The sequence below is a fragment of the Petaurus breviceps genome, unplaced genomic scaffold (genome assembly GCF_028583685.1).
Source record: "Petaurus breviceps papuanus isolate PSGF00001 unplaced genomic scaffold, PetGlider_PUasm1.0 551, whole genome shotgun sequence".
Taxonomy (NCBI): domain Eukaryota; kingdom Metazoa; phylum Chordata; class Mammalia; order Diprotodontia; family Petauridae; genus Petaurus; species Petaurus breviceps.
This window is the reverse complement of record NW_027186372.1, coordinates 7,624,638-7,637,017: the sequence shown is the minus strand read 5'-3', so window position 1 is coordinate 7,637,017 and position 12,380 is coordinate 7,624,638. Positions and strand designations below refer to the sequence as shown.

General features: G+C 42.0%; 1 long non-coding RNA gene across 1 annotated transcript in view; it reads right to left on the bottom strand.

Annotated features, from left to right (window-relative positions):
* The window catches only part of LOC138172510 (uncharacterized), a 26,340-nt gene extending 15,793 nt beyond the window's left edge, over positions 1-10,547 (bottom strand). Inside the window, exons 1-2 of the long non-coding RNA XR_011171139.1 lie at positions 9,883-10,547; positions 8,894-8,981 (exon numbers count right to left, since the gene is read on the bottom strand). This is a non-coding gene — a long non-coding RNA (uncharacterized lncRNA). The remainder of the gene's footprint in view (positions 1-8,893; positions 8,982-9,882) is intronic.
* Between the last annotated feature and the right edge of the window lie 1,833 nt (positions 10,548-12,380).

The window sequence follows — 12,380 nt, the reverse complement described above, 5'->3', positions numbered from 1 at the left end:
ATCTTTAATCTTTGAAACTTTTTCCCCCATTCTCTTAAAGACCAACCTAAATCCCAAATCCCTCTGCCTCACTAAATCATACTACCCTTCATTGATTGACCAATAATAAGAACCAGACCAAGCCCAGCTTGCTCATTGTTTGGGCCATTGGCTCAGAATGAATGTAAATAGCAATTATTTCTATTTTGGTCAGAAACCCTGAGGGTCTTCCCCTCCCAGATCTATTTTCTTTTTCAAGAGGCCATTCCTTGCCTCATTTATTATTAGGCCTTTATCATCAAACGAGCTTTGCCTCAGTTAAAATGAGACCTGTTAAAGACCTTAGCTTGAAAAGACCAAGGTTCCCCACTGCATCCTGGACCATCTCCAAAGTCTTGATCAAGATCTTGCCACTGGACCCCGAGGACTCTGGAGGCTCCCTCACTTAAATCCAATTCACTTACATGTCTTGGCTTCACCTTCCTCATGTCACAGTCCTCTTCCAGAAGGAAGGACAAACAGTATTAGCAGCAATCAACAACAAAAAGAAAAACAAAGTTATTTGTGTCTGTCTAGACTGAGTATGTGGATGAATTGGCTCCCACTAGTCCAGTAGCTCCAATGAATTGGACAGTTGAGGGGGCATAGAGAGAAGATTCCTTCCCCCTGCCTTGTTCTATCTCTATCCTCAGCTCTGAAACGTTCAAACTTACTCAGGGCTCAACCATTAATTCCCCTAGAGACGTGGCTAACCTGCTTGCTCAATCAATTCTGTTGTTTTCTTATTGACCCAACCCAACAAGAATTCTTTTTGTATTTGCCCTACATCTCAGTCAATTATGCAGCTGTTAAGATGTGATCTGCTGTAGAGAAACATGTGAGAAAGCCTGCCTGTTCCATTCTCATGTTTCATCAAAGATATCTTCTTTGTACATATGGACCTGTCAAAGATTTCAAATAGGCAAAAAGTAGGTGCATGGGTCAATAATTACTAAAACCTTCCTGGTCATCTATCTTTGTTAATAATATATGATATTTTCTCATTCTTTTTTTTTCCCCTCTGTAGTATTATGAACATCTCAGTCACTGATGATTAGAAAATGGCTAAACTAATTTGTTGTATACAAAAGACATGCAATATATGTCACTGTGCCTTTAAAGACACAACAAATATGACAAATTTGGAAACTCAGGGGTAGACTTATAAGAACTGATTGGGGTGGGAGGGGAAGAAAATTTGAAACTCAAGGAATTGTGGAACTGAATCTTGCACACTAAAAGTAAACAAATTAATAAAGCCCCCCCCCAAAAAAAAAACCTTTTAAAAAGAACTATTTCAGAATGAAACAAGCAGATCTGGGGATACAAAATATATAACTACAGACATTTAAAGAGAAAGAACAAGAAAGAAAAACTGAATTCTGTGCGATTATAATGACTAAACTTGGTTCCAGAAATGAGAAAATACCTCTCCTTTCTCTTTTCAGAGACGGGAACTGGGGAGTAGGGGAAGGTGAGAAAGGAAGTTCCTATGAGAATGAAATATATTGTGTGTTCTGTCTCACAAAATTGATATGTTAATTATATGAGTGGAGGGGGGATAAATTTGGAAGTGAAAATTATATGACTACAAAAGACATCTGAAAAGGGAAGTTAAAATGCCCCTCCACAGTATGGCTCCCAAAAGCAATGTTAACAGGTCTAAAATTTCATGATTACCTGATGGTAGATTTGAAGCTCACTGTGAGCAGAAACTAGGTCTTATATTTCTTTTATCTCCTTTTCCACAGTCCCTTGCACATAGTTAGATGCTCAATACTGTTTAAAAAGCTCCATAATGCTTTTTTTTTTTTAAAGTTGTTATTTTCCAATACCAGTCTACCAATAGAACCTTCTCTTGTAACAACCAAAACAAATGGATATGTCTGGAAGCAGATGCTCCATTCAGATCCCCCCACTCAATGGGGAGTCATGTTTCATCACCATTCCTATAGAGTCAAGATTGGTCATTACCTCAGTTTGAGTACTGATGTCTTTTTTTTCTTTTAGGTATTGTGGCCACTGCTGTTCTCTAGGCCTTCTTACTTCACTCAGTCTTGGTTCATATTGTTGAGGTTTGGGGTTTAGGGGTACTCAAGACCTCAAAATATCAACACGCTGTAATGGAAATGCAGATTTAAAGATCTTCCCTGCCCCTAGGCTAACGTGCACCTGGAGCCTGGGATGGGAGGCTTGTTTTTCAGTAGATACTTCTTGATTGGCCAGTGGGTCAATAAGGTTGTTACATTCTCTGAGCCAGGAGAAGGCTATATAAGCCCTGATGTGTAGCTTTGTTTTGGGACTCTCTTTGAGAAGTGTTCTGTGATTTGATCTGAATTCTGGGAAGCCGTTGTTGAGAGTCCCCCGGCTTTGAAAAACCCAGAATGTGGAAACCCAGATGTTGACTGGGTATGGATGTAATGGTTGGACAGTTTGGAAATCTGTCTACTTGATGTTTCTGTCTTGATAATTATGCCTGTATACTTTGAGGTTCAGGGTGCTGACCTTTTCTCCTGAACAAGGTAAACAATATATGTCTGACTGATTAAAGTAAGCTTGTTAACCCATTTTGAGTTGCTTTCCTTTAACAAAGCAGATCCAAGAACCTGTGGTAGCTGCAAACCCTGAGGACGCGCTTGGGGTGCTTGCTGCTACAAAATGGCATCACAAACAGGATCTGCAGAGTAAAAGGAAAGTATGGGGGCTGGGATAATCGTTTGTTTCCCAGTTGTGGTAGCTGCAAACCCTGAGGACGCTTGGGGTGCTTGCTGCTACACACGCCAGTTCCTGCTGAATAAATTTGACTCAAGTCTTCTCTCAACCAAAGTAAAGCAAAGTTTATTAAAGATTCGCCATAATGGGTAGACTCTTAAGGAGCCTACCTATATGTGACACTTGTATTGACAAGTGGGCCAGAACAGTCTGACACAGACTGAGTCTGCATTAGATTGAATTCTCAGCCCCGTCATGGAGGCAAGATGGATCTTATAAATAGAAAGATTGTGGAAAGATTTAGGGGTGGTCTAGAGGAGGGGTCTTCAGGAGGAGTCTAAGGAGGATCTTGAGGGGATTGAAGTCAGACTCCAGTAATGGGATTAAAGGTGGGAAGTAGCTAAAGGTTACCTGGAGATGACAGATAATGGAGAGCTAGTCTAGTTTAAGGCTAACAGATTTTCTAATAAATATTTTGATAGGATTAAGGGTGGGAAATAGCTGGATAAGGAAGCTAGGTTAAAAGTAAGAGATTTGGGGCCTAGCAATAATGAAAGGCTTATGGAGTCAGACAAATGCCTCATCAAGTAGGAAGATTCAATCAGAGTTCAAAGGGTTTCCCAGAGCCTGTACCCCATCAATATGAGTCTTCCCAAGTTTCTCTGAAATCTTCATTTTCATCATTTCTGATGGTCAATAATATTCCCCTACATTTACATATCATTATTTATTCAGTCATTTTGTGAACAATGGACACATACTTTGTCTCTAATTTTTTTTTGTCTTGTTTTACTACAGCAAAGAGTGTTGCTATGATTATTTTATTATTTATAGGACCTTTCTTTCTATCATTAACCTCTTTGGGGTATAGCATATGGCAATAGTGGGAATTTTTGCATTAAAGGGTATGAAGAGCTTAATTTATCTTCCATAAATATTTGATAGTGGATTTCATTCCTCTATTTAAGTAGTCCAGTGTCTCATCATGACATGAAGTTGACCCTGAACTATTAAAGACTATCTCAGTCCAGAACAGGTTCTGGCATTTTCAGCTAATCAAGCTAAAAATGTGTCAAGTATGGGTTACATGGTAAATGATATGTCTAGACCCAAGAACCAGTCTAGCTAAGTGTATAAAGGTCCATCAATCACCAGAGATTGACTATTAGGTGATCATTTTCTTTGGCCTAGCAATTCATGAAATCGCCTACTAGAGTAAGCCTTAGAGGGACCACCCACACTGATGAAATCCCAGGTTGATTGATTAATCATTAGGTTTGACAAATCTTTATATCCCATTAGCCTTGGGGAAGTTCTTCCTATGGCTCATCTGTTGTTATGATGTCACACAAGGGTGTGCTAAGAATGAGATTATTCTCCTACAGTCCTTACCCAGTCCTCAGGAATGGGTGGCTGGCAAATCCTCTCTCAGTTCAGCAACCCATCCAGGAAATGCCATCTTACTTAGGGCTCATCTCTTTGAATCCATTCTCTCTGAACTATAGGAAAGAGCTTGGGGCCTGGCAGGAAAGCTTCATCTCAATCAATGGAGGGTCTCTCTCTTGAGATGCTGTCCTTGTGAACCTCCAAGTCTGAGGAGGAGCCTCAGAACAGCTGCAGCCTGCTGAGTCCACCCTAATCACCACTGCATTCATAGACTCTCAGAGGTGGCTCTGTGACTCACCTCCAATATAACCTTGGACAAGTCATTTCCCCCAAGACTCAATTCCCTCATTTGAAAAAGAGAAGGTTGGATGCAATGATCTCCATTGTTACTTAAAGCCTGAAGTCCTATGAACTATGTACCAAAGAAGGAATCTAGTCCAACCTGTGTATCAACAGGAATCCTTTCTATAAGTGGTCAGTTATGTTCTCTTCAAGGCTCTTCAGTAATGGGACACTCACCACCTTGCAAAGCAGCCTCTCCTCCTTTGGATATCTTCATTGTTAGCAGGTTTTCCTTACGTAGACCTCACATCTAATTCTGTGTGAACTCTCCAAAGTCAAGATTGGTCATTTACCTCAGTTTGAGACCTGACGTCTTTTGAAGTTGGGCTTTTTATTTTTTGGCTTTTGGAGGGCAATTGGGGTTAAGTAACTTGCCCGACGTTACACAGCTATTTCTGTGTGTGTGTGTGTGTGTGTGTGGGTGTTAAGTGTGTGAGGCCAGAACCAAACTTGGCTCCGGGGGCCCGCACTTTACTCACTGTGCCACCTAGCCACCCAAAATTTTTTTTTATTTTTATTTGGGGGGGGGGCAGAGTAATTGGAGTTAAGTGACTTGCCCAAGGTCACACAGCTAGTAAGTGTTTCGTGTCTGAGACTGGATTTGAACTCAGGTTCTCCTGACTCCAGGGCTGGTGAAATATTCACTGTGCCACCTAGCGGCCTGGAGTTGCTTTCTTTTAGGTATTGTGGCCAGTATTGTTCCTGTAGGACTTCTTACTTTTCTCTGTCTTGGTTCATATGAGTCTTCCCAAGTATTTCGGAAATCTTAATTTATTCCCCCACATTTGTATATCACTATTTATTCATCCTCTGAACAATGGACATATACTTTGTCTCTAGGTTTTTGTTTTGTTTTGCTACTACAAAGTGTTGCTATGATTAGTTCCTTATTTATATATTATATTTCTATCATTAACCTCTTTGGGGTCTAGTGTATGTCAATAGTGGGAATCTTTGAGTCCCTACTGACTAAGGCCAAAATGAACTCATTATTTGGGCTTGGGTCAATCACTTCCTGGTTCTGGGACTCATTTTACCCATCTGTAGAAGGGCATATACCAATATATGCTTCTTATTCTCACAAATGTGTTGTAAGAGTTCTTTGGTATACGTCTTTGAGAATTGAGAAATACCATAGGAGTGTGGACTGTTTTGGGTTTTTTTTAAAACCAAGCCCTGTCAATTCCACCTTCAAAATATCTATCAGTCTCAAGTCTCCTCTCTATTCCTGCTTCTAGTACTGCAGGCCTTCCTCATCACATGGAACGATTACAACCATTTTCTTATAGATCTTTCTACCCTCACACTCCCCCCCACCCACCTATACCCTATGTAAGCATCTTACCGCTACCACTAACAGAATAATCTTATATATACATCTGAGGGGCAGTGTGACATAATGGGTAGCGCTAGACTCAGGCTTGAATCATTCTGCCCAACCCCTTCCTCTCCCCCTCTTCCCTCTGTCCCTGCCATGACAATCATGATTTCCATTTTACAAATTGAGTCCCAAAGAAGTTAGATGAATTTCCCAGAGTTACATAGTTGGTTGGCAACAGAGTTGGGATTTGATCCCAAGTTCTCTGACTTCAAATTCGAAATGCCTTCTACTGCATTTATGTAATCTTAGAAATTGCATTCAGATGTGCTTAGGCCTCTCCTCACTTAGATTATGAATACCAAGAGGACAAGACTGTGTCATAGCTCAGTTCCGTATTTCCCCCCAGTGCCTAGTGTAACGCTCTTTACATGCTGAATAAATATTTGTTATATTATGTTGTCTTTTCCATCTCAGAGAGGACACATGAAGTCAGATCTGTTGGAAGCAATGGCATTTGGCAAACATTTCCAAAGTCAATGCCCATCAATTGGGGAATATCCAAACAAATTATGGATGTAATGGAATATTACTGTGCTGTAAGAAATGATGTGTGTGATGAAGACAGAGAAGCGTGGAAAGACCTACAGGAACTGATGCAGAAGGAAGGAAGCAGAGCCAAGAAAACAACGTATTGCAATAACTACAACAATGCAAATGGAAAGAACGACAGCGCACCCCCCTCCCCAACAAAAATAAATGTAACAGGGGCGGCCAGGTAGCACAGCGAGTAAGAGCACCGGCTCCAGTGTCGGGATGACCTGGATCAAATCTGGACTCAGATACTCAGCACCACACCCAGAAATAACTGGCCGTGTAACCTTGAGCAAGTTACTTAACCCCAATTGCTTTTAAAAAATAAATAAATAAATAAATGTAACAAAATTCTAAAGATCAAATAGGAGTCAAAGAAAGAGATATGAGAAGACACCCCTAAGCCACTCCTTCATGAAAATGGGATGTCTACAGATTCTTACGCATTGCGAGGGTTTTCAGACTTTTTCAATCTCTAGAACATGTTATTTGTTCTATAGGATGGCTTTGGTGATGGTGGAGGGGGATGGATACTTGGGATAAATATGGTGATAAAAGAAACAGAGAATGTCAATAAAAACTTATTTCAAAAACAAACATTTAATAGGAGTCTGCAGTGTACAGCACATAGGACCAGCCTCTGAAGAAGCTAAGATTTGTATTAGCTCCGATGTATCTTAGAGTCTAGGTTGGGAGGAGCAGAGGAAGAATGGGAGAAGGGACAGAGTGGGAGGTCTGAACTATGCAGGAATAATTATGGTAGAAACCAATCCATGGCAAGTGCGTTAAAGAGCTGCAAACAAAGTCACGTATCAGATCCAAAGAGGGGAAGGGGGAGTCAAAGCAGACTTCCTGGAAAAGGCAGCTTTTAAGCTGGGCCTTCAAGGATACATGGGAATTCATTAGGCAAAAGAAATAAGAAAGGGTGTTCTAGGCATAGGGAAGCAAGGTGGTTGGAGGTAGGAGCGCACGGGGCAGGGATAGGGAACAGAGACCAGAGTAGGGACAAACTGTAGAGGACTTGAATGTCAGGTAAAAGTGTCTGCATTGCCCTTGTTAGGAAATAAGGAACCATTGTTGGGTTACGAGCAGTGGAGTGATATGACCAGGTGACATGATGACAGGTATGAAGGATGGCTTGGCGGGGGAGAGAGTGGAGGTGGATGACATTTTAGGAGGCTATTGCAATCGTTCAGGTGGGTGGGGTAATGAAGGTCTTTAACTGGGGTGGTGGCCATGGGAACACTGAGGAATGAATGAATTGAATGAATGAATTGAGTGAGTGAGTGAGTTAGTCATGCATCCATCTGGAGAGAGCTCCAGTTCGAAGCAGGGAAACAGCAACATTGTTTTTATGGGCCCAGCAGATGGCAGAAAAGACTATTGTTTAGTCCCACTAAATAACAATTTGGTCAATGACAACTTTTTTCCCTCTAAGGACATCTGACTTATAAAGGGAATAATCCACAGCACCCTTCAGGGTACCAAGGCATCCTGGAAGTCTTCTGGCATTTTGGCTAAAGAGTTCAGATCTGCCCCAGTGGAGTATGAAGGGATGGGGAGGGAAATGGGTCTGAGAAAAGTCAAGAATCTTGGTAAACCTTGGAGAAGTCATTTAGCATTTCTGAACCTCAGGTTTTTCATCCGTAAAAGGCCCTTTCTAAGGTCCTATGCAGATCTAATTCTTGTGATTTTTAAACTCATTCATTTTTGTAAAGTCTTTTCTACATCACTGAATATTGCCCTACTTCTCACCTTTCCAGCAAGTCCTTCCTTGTAACAGATTTAAAAGGAAAGAGAAATTAGTAACCAAAAGAAAAAATCAACCGAAACATCAGCCATGGCTAACAGTATATGCAACTAAATCCTATGATTTCTAGGTCACCTAATCTCACTAAGCCTCAGTTTTCCTTATCTATACAGCCTGCTGGCCTTCTCTCCCAAGCTGTCAAACTTCTCAGGAGTTTGCAAGACAGGCTCCTGATATTCATAGAAGGTGGGACTACAAACTTCTGGATTGAGTAGGACTTCTAGTGTTGTCAAAATATAATCCAAAGTAGACCCAGATCATGTTGGGGTTCTCAGGATGGGACCAGCTGTCCAGTCCCCTCCCCAGAGCTGCCACAGATGCTGGAAGAAAAGGGAGCCCCAGGGAGATCCCTAAACATGATCCTAATCACTTGGCTAGAACGTCAGAGTATGGCCCATTAAATTTGTGACGCCAACATCCTGTGGTAATGGTTGTGAGACACACCGTAGACAAAGGGGGAACCCCCAAATAGCTCCTGTCTCTCCTAAGTGTGGCATCCCTAAATGCTCTGTACCACACTAACATCTGGGGAAGGAAGTGACTCATCACCCAACCCCAGGGGTTCCTAATATTGCCCACAAATTTGACTCACGACTCTTTTAAAGACCTATCTTCTCTTTTCCCCCAAGCAAGGAGTTCTTTACCTTCAAGAAACAGACGACTTTTAACCTCCTGGGCAGGGAAGTGGGAGAAGGCAAGGGAAATGATTTTACCTTGGGTATCCTGGATCAGGGCTAAGAAGCTGAAGATGAAGATGACAAGGAGCGTCTTCCTCTTTCTGAATTGCAGAGCTTCTGTCACCTGCAAAATAAAGGGGTAAGACTAGATATTGTCTAAAGTCCTATAGTTTTAGAATAAATCTCACTTACTGTTGATGCCCAAACCATCTCTTCACCAGCTTGTGTATGCTCTGACTGTCATCCCCATCTCCCCCCACTGCAAATTTGGCCTCTGCCCCAGGGTCCCTGGACTCAGAGAGATGAACTTTTGACTCTTATTGCTGAGAACCAGACCTCAACTCCACCTCCCAACCATCTCCGCTGGCCAGACCAGTCTGTTCTCCATCTCTCTTTTCAGTTCCCTTTTATCTATTATGCTTCCCTATTAAAAAAAAAAAAAAAGCTGGTTGAAGGACGAAACCATCCTGCTTGCTTGTATGGGTATCTCCAGCCACTTCTCACAGTACCAGGGCACACAGTAAGCACTTAAGAAATGCTCGCTCTTTCTACCCATCATCTGTCTGTCTATTCATCCATCTACCCGTCATCTGTCTATCTATCATCTATCTATATCTACCTTTCATCTAGCTATCTACCTATCTATCTGTCTGCCTGCCTGTCTATGTGACTTTGACAAAGTCAGGCTCTCTCATTTGTAAAATTAATGGTTGGACTAATCTATGAGATCTTTCCCAGCTCACACACACCTATGTACATACTACAAAGACACCACAAACATGTACATATATAATATAGATGCACATTCTTCCATATACTATGTAATATACACAAACATACTATGCACATGTACTCTACACACACGCACACACTACACATACATACTATATGCACACTATATCCACATATGCTCGTATACATACTACACACAAACACTCTACATATACACATTACACAATTCACATACATAACACACACATACATACATTCCTACTTTGATGCCCTGTTTTTCTTTTTTTCCTCACCTGGAATCTCCTTTTTAACTCAACTCAACAAGAATTTATTAAATGCCTACTATGAGCCCACAATAGTAGGCTCCGGAGATAGAGTGATGAGGATTAAACAGTCTCTGCATTCAGGAAGCTTACGTTGCCTGGGAGGGAATAGAGCCTGTAAACAGATAAGCAAATGCATCATAATTTGATGATGCTAAGAACACTTCACAAGAGGGAGGTGGAGAAAGGAACAGGAATTATAAAAAGACTTCTTATAAGAGGTGGCAGCTGAACTGAGCTGGAAAGAAAGCTACAGCTTCTAAGGAAGAGCTGAGGAGGGAATGCCAGTCATGGCGGAAAACCATTAGAAAGGCATGGAGGTGAGAGGCGGGGTCCAAATTGGCAGAGGCACATTTGTCTAGACTGTAGACTGTCTGAAAGGAAATAATATTGAATAAAAATGGTAGATAGGTAGAGTAGAACTGGAGTGTGGAGGACTCTGGGTATCAAGCTCTCCCTATAGAAATACATAGGTTTGCAGATTCAAAGCTGGATGGGACCTAAGAAATTATTTAATCCAATCCCCTCGTTTGTTTGTTTTTTATAAATCAAGGAATTGAAGCCCAGAAGAGTTAAATGATTTGCCAGATAGATAATAAAGGACTGATTACGGATTTGAACTTTGGTCATATAACTCCAAATACAATTGTCTTCTCGCTAAGCCATATTCTCCAAGGACCAGTTCAAATCTCACTCTTCCATGAAGCTTTCCTTAACTAACCCAGTCCTCATTCTTCTCTCTTCTCTAAATTTCCCCTAACATTTCATAGGACAATAGGATCATATCATTTAGAACTGGAAAGAAACAGAAGCAGGGGTGCGCTAGAGCCTGTCTGACCCAGCTCACAGGAGCTAATTGTTAAATTTTTCACTGTGAGCATTTACACCTTGGAAACCTACAGATCAGGGCTTGATTTATTGATTGCCTAACCCTAGACTTAAGAAAATCATGGGGAAAAAATGTTAATAATGCAAATTAAACTTAAAAGTTTGTCAGACTTACTTTTTTTAGAAAGAAAGATGGTTGTTAAATATTTACCAGCACACCCTCGGGGTCCTTGTATTCTAAAGCTGGAAGGAACCTCAGAGGCCATTGAGTCCAATTCATTCATTTTACAGGTAAGGAAACTGAAATCTTAGAGGGCAAGTGACTTGTCTAGGTACGCGGGTAGTTAGGCAGCATTTGAACAGGGGTCTTTTGTCTACAGGGTCAGCACTTTTTCCCTGTCCATACTTTCACTCTATTGGTCCAACCTCTCCTTTGAAAGGTAAGAAAACTGAGACTTGGGCAGTACAGAAAGAGTATGTAGCACTTACCTGATAGCATGCGACTCATTATACTTTTGTACCCCACTATTGAATACATATTCACAGAATGTAGTCTTTTGGTTTTCCTTACTGTTACTGAATTGCTTGTTGAAGCGGCATAGCACCCTGAAGGAGAAAAGGGAGGAAGCATGTGCCAGGCAAATCAAAACGTCACCACCGCACTGACCACAATTTCCCCTTCAACCCTGATGGAGACAGCCCAGGACCCTGAGCCCAAGAGGGGACTAATAGTACCCCCAAATCACCAGACGTGCTTCCATTCTGGTCCCCACAGCCATCACTGAGGGGGAAAATCATTATGAACAGATAGATGCTCCACCTTCCTTATCACCACCAGCAACAACTACGGACCAAATGCCACCAATAGTGAGGTGGGCACAGGAACTCTGGGGATGGCAGCACCTCTTGGACCACTGGTCTTGCTTCCAGCCCAGACTTCATGTCAAACAACTCCTGTGGAGAAGGGGTTAGCCATCCCCACCAACTGCCACTCACAGAGCAAGCCAACCAAGCTGGCTAAAACAGCATAGCATCCTCAGGAGGGATGGGGGGCAGCACCTGCCAGGCCAATCAAACCAGCCCCATCACCTTGGCCACCATCTCCCCTTGCACTCCAATGGAGGCAGCTGAGGTTCCTGAAGCCAAGAGCCTTGGGAATGGCTGTGCTTCCAGCCCAATGCACTCTGCCGCCATCCTGGGACATGCAGCCTGGCACTGGCTCCTATGATTGTCATAGCCACAGCTACTAAAGACCCAGGAAAGAGATACTGTCACCAAATTCCTTGGCACCATCAGATGGTTCAGCATCCCAAAAATAGGATTTTATTAGTGGAAATGACATTTTAAAAAGAGGAACAGGGTGGGTAGGTGGAGCAGTGAATAGAGCACCGGCCCTGGAGTCAGGAGATCCTGAGTTCAAATCAGGCATCAGACATTTAACACAAAACTAGCCATTGACCTTGAGTAAGTCACTTACCCCCAATTGCCCTACCTTCCCTCCTCCGAAAAGAAAAAAAGAAGAGGAACTACCATCTGCTTTGTACCCTAAAGAACATGGGACCTCTCCATCTGACGAGCAGCTGAAACCTCTGATATATGTTGTCTCCTCCATTAGAATATGAGTTCCTTGAAAAAAAGAA